We start from the raw sequence: 7,149 nt of genomic DNA on the forward strand, positions 1-7,149 counted from the left end.
GGTTCGGGTTCGGGTTCGGCGTTGCGGGTTCGGGTTTCGGGTTCGGGTTCGGGTTCGGGGTTCGGGTTCGGGTTCGGGTTCGGGTTCGGGTTCGTTCGGGGTCGGGTTCGGGTTTCGGGTTCGGGTTCGGGGTTCGCGGTTCGGGTTCAGGGTGCGGGTTGGTGGCGGGTTCGGGTTCGGGTTTCGGGTTCGGTTCGGGTTCGGGTTCGGGTTCGAGGTTCGGGTTCGGGTTCGGGTTCGGGTTCGGGTTCGCGGGTTTCGGGTGGTTCGGGTTCGGGTTCGGTTCGGGTTCGGGTTCGGGTTCGGTTCGGGTCGGGTTCGCGGGTTCGGGTTCGGGTTCGGGTTACGGGTTCGGGTGCGGGTTCGGGTTCGGGTTCCGGGGTTCGGCGGTTCGGGTTCGGGTTCGGGTTCGGGTTAGGGGTTCGGGTTCGGGTTCGTCGGGTTCGGGTTCGGGTTCGGGGTTCGGGTTCGGGTTCGGGTTCGGGTGTCGGGTTCGCGGTTCGGGTTCGGGTTCGGGTGTCGGGTTCGGGTTCGGGTTAGGGTGTTCGGGTCGGTTCGGGTTCGGGTTCGGGTTCGGGTTCGGGTTCGGGTTTCGGGTTCGGGTTCGGGTTCGGGTCGGGTTCGGGTTCGGGTTCGGGTTCGGGTCCGGGTTCGGGTTCGGGTTCGGGTTCGGGTTCGGGGTCGGGGTTCGGGTAGGTTCGGGTTCGGGTAGGGTTCGGTTTCGGGATGCTGGTTCGGGTTCGGGTTCGGGTTCGGGTTCGGGTTCGGGTTCGGGTTCGGGGTTCGGGTTCGGGTTCGGGGTTTCGGGTTCGGTTCGGGTTCGGGATTCGGGTTGGGTTCGGGTTCGGGCTTCGGGTTCGGGTTCGGGTTCGGGTCGTTCGGTTTCGGGTTCGGGTTCGGGTTCGGGTGGCGGGTTTCGAGGTTCGGGTTGGGTTGTCCGGGTTCGGGTTTCGGGTTCGGGGGGTTCGGGTTCGGGTTCGGGTGCGGGTTCGGGTTCGGGTTCGGTTCGGGTTCGGGTTCGGGTTCGGGTTCGGTTTCGGGTTCGGGTTCGGGTTCGGGTTCGGGTTCGGGTTCGGGTTCGGGTTCGGGTTCGGGTTTACGGGTTCGGGGGTTCGGGTTCGGGTTCGGGTTCGGGTTCGGGTTCGGGTTCGGTTCGGGTTCGGGTTCGGGTTCGGGTTCGAGGTTCGGGTTCGGGTTCAGGGATTTCGGGTTCGGGTTCGGGTTCGGGTTCGGTTCGGGTTCGGTTGGGTTCGGGTTCGGGTTCGGGTTCGGTCGGTTCGGAGTTCGGGTTCGGGTTCGGGTCGCGGGTTCGGTTCGGGTTCGGGTTCGGGTGGGTCGGGTTCGGGTTCGGGTTCGGGGTTCGGGTTCGGGTTGGGATTCGGGTTCGGGGTTCGCGGTTAGTGTTCGGGTTCGGGTTCGGTGCGGGTTGGGTTCGGGTTCGGGTTCGGGTTCGGGTTCGGGTTCGGGTTCGGGTTCGGGTTCGGGTTGGGTCGGGTGGGTTCGGGTTCGGGTTCGGGTTCGGGTTCGGGTTCGGGTTCGGGTTCGGCGGGTCGGTCGGGTTCGGGTTCGGGTTCGGGTTCGGGTTCGGGTTCGGGTTCGGGTTCGAGGTTTCGGGTTTCGGGGTTCGGGGTTCGTGGTTACGGGGTCGGGTTCGGGTTCGGGTTCGGGTTCGGGTTCGGGTTCGGGTTTCCGGGTTCGGGTTCGGGTTCGGGTTCGGGTTCGGGTTTCGGGTTCGGTTCGGGTTCGGTTCGGGTTAGGGTTCGGGGTTCGGGTTCGTGTTCGGGTTCGGGTTCGGGTTCGGGTTCGGGTTTCGGGTTCGGGTTCGGGTTCGGGTTCGGGTTAGGGTTCGGGGTTCGGGTTCGGGTTCGGTTCTGTGCGGGTTCCGGGTTCGGGTTCGGGTTCGGGTTCGGGTTCGGGGGTTCGGGTTTCGGGTTCGGGGTTCGGGGTTCGGGTTCGGGTTAGGGTTAGGGTTCGGGTTAGGGTTCGGGTTCGGGTTCGGGTTCGGGTTCGGGTTAGGGTTCGGGTTCGGGTTAGGGTTAGGGTTCGGGTTAGGGTTAGGGTTCGGGTTAGGGTTAGGGTTCGGGTTAGGGTTAGGGTTAGGGTTCGTGGATTCAGTGGTTCGGGATTCGGGTTCGGGGTTCGGGTTCGGGTTCGGGTTCGGGTTCGGGTTCGGGTTTCGGGTTCGGGTTCGGGTTGGGTTCGGGGTTCGGGTTCGGTTCGGGTCGGGTTCGGGTTCGGGTTACGGTGGGTTCGGGTTCGGGTTCGGGTTCGGGTCGGGTTCGGGTTCGGGTTCGGGTTCCGGGTTCGGGTTCGGTTCGGGTCGGTTCGGGTTGGGTTGGGTTCGGGTTACGGGGTCGGGTTCGGGTTCGGGTTTCGGGTTCGGGTTACGGGTTACGGGTTCGAGTTCGGGGTTGGGTTCGGGTCGGGGTTCGGGTTCCGGGTTAGGGTTCGGGTTCGGGTCGGGTTCGGGTCGGGTTACGGGTTCGGGTTCGGGTTCGGGTTCGGGGTCGGGTTCGGTGTTGGGTTGGGGTCGGGTTCGGGTTCGGGTTCGGGGTCGGGTTCGGGTTCGGGTTCGGGTTAGGGTTGGGTTCGGGTTCGGGTTCGGGTTGGGTTTCGGTTCGGGTTCGGGTTCGGGTTCGGGTTCGGGTTCGGGTTCGGTTCGGGTTCGGGGTTCGGGGTTCGGGTTCGGGGTTCGGGTTCGGGTTCGGGTTCGGGTTCGGGTTCGGGTTAGGTTTCGGGTTCGGGTTCGGGTTAGGGTTCGGGTTCGGGTTAGGGTTCGGGTTCGGGTTCGGGTTCGGGTTCGGGTTCGGGTTCGGGTTCGTCGGGTTCGGGTTCGTGGTCGCGGGTTCGGGTTCGGGTTTCGGTTCGGTTCGGGTTCGGGTTCGGGTTGGGTTCGGGTTCGGGTTCGGGTTCGGGTTCGGGTTCGGGTACGGGTTCCGGGTTCGGGTTCGGGTTCGGGGTGGGTTCGTTCGGGTTCGGGGTTCGGGTTCGGTTCGGGTTCGGGTTCGGGTTCGGTTCGGTTCGGGTTCGGGGGTTCGGGTTCGGGTTCGGGTTCGGGTTCGGGTTCGGGTTCCGGGTTAGGGTTCGGGTTAGGGTTCGGGTTCGGGTTCGAGGTTCGGGTTCGGGTTCGGGTTCAGGGTTCGGGTTCGGGTTCGGGTTTCGGGATTCGGGTTCGGGTTCGGGTTTCGAGGTTCGGGTTCCGGGTTCGGGTTCGGGGTTCGGGTTCGGGTTCGGGTTTAGGGTTCGGTTTCGGGTTAGGGTTTGGGTTCGGGTTTGGGTTCGGGTTCGGGTTCCGGGTTCGGGTTGGGGTTCGGGTTCGGGTTCGTCGGGTTGGTTCCGGGTTCGGTTCGGGTTCGGGTTGGGTTCGGGTTTCGGGTTCGGGTTCGAGGTTCGGGTTCGGGTTCGGGTTTCGGGTTCGGGTTCGGTTCGGGTTCGGGTAGGGTTGGGTTCGGGTTCGGTCGGCGGGTTCGGGTTCGGGTTCGGGTTCGGGTTCGGGTTCGGGTTCGGGTTCGGGTTCGGGTTCGGGTTGGGGTACGGGTTCGGGTCGGGTTCGGGTTCGGGTTCGGGTTCGGGTTCGGGTTTAGGGTTCGGGTCGGTTTCGGGTTCCGGGTTCGGGTTCGGAGTTCGGGTTTCGGGTTCGGGTTCGGGTTCGGGGTTCGGGTTCGGGTACGGGTTCGGGTTCGGGTATTCGGTTCGGGTCGGGTTCGGGTTCGGGGTTCGGGGTTCGGGGTTCGGGTTCGGGTTCGGGTTCGGGTATCGGGTTCGGGTTCGGGTTCGGGTTCCCGGGGTCGGGTTCGGGTTTTCGGGTTCGGGTTCGGGTTCGGGTTCGGGTAGGGTTCGGGTCGGTTCTGGGTTCGGGTTGGTCGGGTTGTTCGGGTTCGGTTTGGTTCGGGGTCGTTCAGGGTTGGTGCGGGTTCGGGGTCGGGTTGGTTGTTTCGGTTCGGGTTGGTTCGGGTTCGAGGTTCGGGTTACGGGTTCGGGTTCGGGTTCGGGTTCGGGTGTCGGGTTGGAGGTTCGGGTTGGGTTCGGGTTTCGGGTTCGGGTGCGGGGTTCGGGTTCGGGTTCGGGGTTCGGGTTGGTTCGGTATTCGGGTTCGGTTCGGTTCGGGTCGGGTTCGGGTTCGGGTCGGGTTCGGGTTCGGGTTCGGGTTCGGGTTCGGGTTCGGGTTGCGGGTTACGGGTTTCGGGTTGGGTTCGGGTTAGGGTGGGTTCGGGTTCGGGTTCGGTTTCGGTTCGGTTGGGTTCGGGTCGGGTTCGGGTCGGGTTCGGGTTCGGGTTCGTACGGGTTCGGGTTCGGGTTCGGGTTCGGGTTCGGGGGGTTCGGGTTCGGGTTCGGTTTAGGGTTCGGGGTTCGGGGTGGGTTCGGGTTCGGGTTCGGGTTTCGGGTTATTCGGGTTCGGTTCGGGTTCGCGGGTTGCGGCAGTTCGGGTTGTCGGGTTCGGTTCGGGTTCGGGTTCCGGGTTCGGGTGTTCGGGTTCGGGTTCGGGTTCGGTTCGGGTTCGGGTTCGGTTCGGGTTCGGGTTGAGGTTCGGGTTCGGGTTCGGGTTCGGGTTCGGGTTCGGGTTCGGGTTACGGGTTACGGGTTCGGGTTAGGGTCGGGTTCGGTTCGGGTTCGGTTCGGTCGGGTTCGGGTTCGGGTTCGGGTTCGGGTTCGGGTTCGGGTTGGGTTCGGGTTCGGGGGGTGGGTCGGGTTCGGTTCGGGTTCGGTTCGGGTTCGGGTTCGGGTTCGGTTGGGTTCGGGTTCGGGTTTCGGGGTCGGGTTCGGGTCGGTGATAGGGTCGGGTTCGGGTTCGGGTTCGGGTTGGTTCGGGTTCGGGGAGGGTTCGGGTTCGGGTTAGGTTCGGGTTCGGGTTCGGGTTCGGGTTCGGGTTCGGGTTCGGGTTCGGGTTCGGGTTGCGGGCTTCGGGTTCGGTGTTCGGGTTCGGGTTCGGGTTCGGGTCGGTCGGGTTCGGGTTCGGGGTCGAGGTTAGGGTTCGGGTGAGCGGTTCGGGTTCAACCCGGGTTCGGGTTCGGGCGGGTATGGGTTCGGGTTCGGGTTCGGGTTATTCGGGTTCGGGTTCGGGTCGGGGGTTCGGGTCGGGTTCGGGTTCGGGTTCGTCGGTTCGGGTTACGGGTTCGGGTTCGGGTTCGAGGTTCGGTTGGGTTCGGGCGGGTTCGGGTTCGGAGTTCGGGTCGGGTTCGGGTTCGGGTTCGGGTTCGGGTTCGGGTTCGGGTTCGGGTTCGGGTTCGGGTTCGGGTTCGGGTTCGGGTTGTCGAGGTTCGGGTTCGGGTTCGGGTTCGGAGTTCGGGTTGGGTTCCGGTGTTCGGGTTCGGGTTCGGGTACGGGTTCGAGTCGGTTGTTCGGGTTCGGGTTCGGGAGTTCGGGTTCGGTAGGGTTCGGGTTATCGGGTTCGGGCTGATTCGGGTTCGGGTTCGGGTTCGGGTTCGGGTTCGGGCGGTTCGGGTCGGGTTTCGGGTTCGGTTCGGGTTTGGGTTCGGGTTGGTTCGGGTTCGGGTTCGGGTTCGGGTTCGGGTTCGGGTTCGGGTTCGGGGTTCGGGTGCGGGTGTTCGGGTTCGGGTTCGGGAGGGTTCGGGTTACGGGTTCGGGTTCGGGTTCGGGTTCAGGGTTCGGGTGTCGGGTTAGGGTCGGGTTGGGTTCGGGTTCGGGTTCAGGGGTTCGGGTTCGGTTCCGGGTTCGGGTTCGGGTTCGGGTTCGGGTTCGGGATGTCGGGTCGGGTTCGGGTTCGGGTTGGGGTTCGGGGTTCGTGAGGTTCGGGTGGGGTTCGGGTCGGGTTTCCGAGGCTTCGGGTTCGGTTCGGGTTCGGATGTTTCGGGTATCGGGTTCGGGCGGGTTCGGTGGGTTCGGGTTCGGTTCGGGTTCGGGTTCGGGTTCGCGGTCGGGTTCGGAGTTCGGGTTCAGGGTTCGGGTCGGGTTCGGGTTCGGGTCTCGGGTTGGGTTGGCACTAGGTTCGGTTACGGGTTCGGTCGGGGGTTCAGGGTCGGGTCGTTACGGGTTGTTCGGGTTCGGAGGTCGGGTATCGGGTAGGGTCTAGGTTACCGGGAGTTGGGTTCGGGTTCAAGGGTTAGGGTTAGTCGGGTTCGGGGTTAGGGTTATCGGGTAGGTGTTCGGGTTGGTTGCGAGGTTGGGTTAGGGTTCGTGGTTTCGGTATGTTCGGGTTCGGGTAGTCGGGTTCGGGTTCGGGTTGCGGGTTGCGGGTTCGGTGGGTTCGGGTTACGGGGGTTCGGGTTCAGGGTCGGGTTCGGTAGTTAGGGTAGGTTCGGATTGGTGTCAGGAGTTAGGGTTCGGAGTTTGTTCGGGTTTTCGGGTTCGGGTTTCTATGGGTTCGGGTTGGGTTCGGGTTCGGTTCGGGTTCGGGTTGAGTTCGAGGTTTCAGGGTATCGGGGTTCGGGTTACGGGTTCGGCGGATGGATTTTACGGGTTCGGGTCGGTTGGTCGGGTTCGGGGGTCGGTCGGGTTCGGGTTCGGTGGGATAGTTCGGGTTCGGTATGGGTTTTGGTCGTTTCTCGGTTCGGAGGGTTGGGTCTCGGGTCAGGGATCGGGTTAAGGTTCGTTCGAGGGTTCGGGGTTGAGTTCGGGAGGTATCCGGGTTCGGGTTCGGGTTCGTGGTTACGGGTTACGGGTTCGGGTTCGGTATCGGGATGCAGGGTCGGGTTACGGGTTCGGGTTCAGGGTTCGGGGTGTTCGGGTTAAGGTCGGGTTCGGGTTCGCGTGGTTCCGTTCGGGGTTGGGTTCGGGATTGGGTGTTGGTTCGGGTCGGGGTTTCGGTTCGGGTTCGGGTTCGGTTTCAGGTTCGGGTTCGGGTTCGGGTTGCGGGTTCGGGTTAGGGTTACGGGTTCGGGTACGGGTTCAGGGTTCGAGGCGGTTAGGGTTCGGGTTCGGGTTCCGGGCTTCGGGTCGTAGGTTCGGGTTTCGGGTTCGGGTTCGGGGTTCCGGGTTGGCGGGTCGGTTGGTTCGGGTTGGGTTTCGGGTTGGTTCGGGTTAGGTCGGTTCAGGTTCGGGTGGTCGGGTTCGGGTGGGTCGGGTAGGGGGTCGGGTCGTCGAGGTTCGGGTATCGAGGGTTAGGGTTTATTCGGGTTCAGTTCGGGTGGTTCGGGTTCGGGTTCGGGTTCGGTCGGTTCGGGTCGGTTCGGGTTTGTTTCGGGTTCGGTT

At 64.6% G+C, this 7,149-nt stretch overlaps 1 pseudogene; it reads right to left on the reverse strand.

Moving 5' to 3' along the window:
- Nucleotides 1-999: 999 nt before the first annotated feature.
- LOC127200855 (cell surface glycoprotein 1-like) lies at nt 1,000-5,320 on the reverse strand (annotated as a pseudogene).
- Nucleotides 5,321-7,149: the final 1,829 nt, after the last annotated feature.

This window comes from Acomys russatus, chromosome 16 (genome assembly GCF_903995435.1).
Source record: "Acomys russatus chromosome 16, mAcoRus1.1, whole genome shotgun sequence".
Taxonomy (NCBI): Eukaryota; Metazoa; Chordata; class Mammalia; order Rodentia; family Muridae; genus Acomys; species Acomys russatus.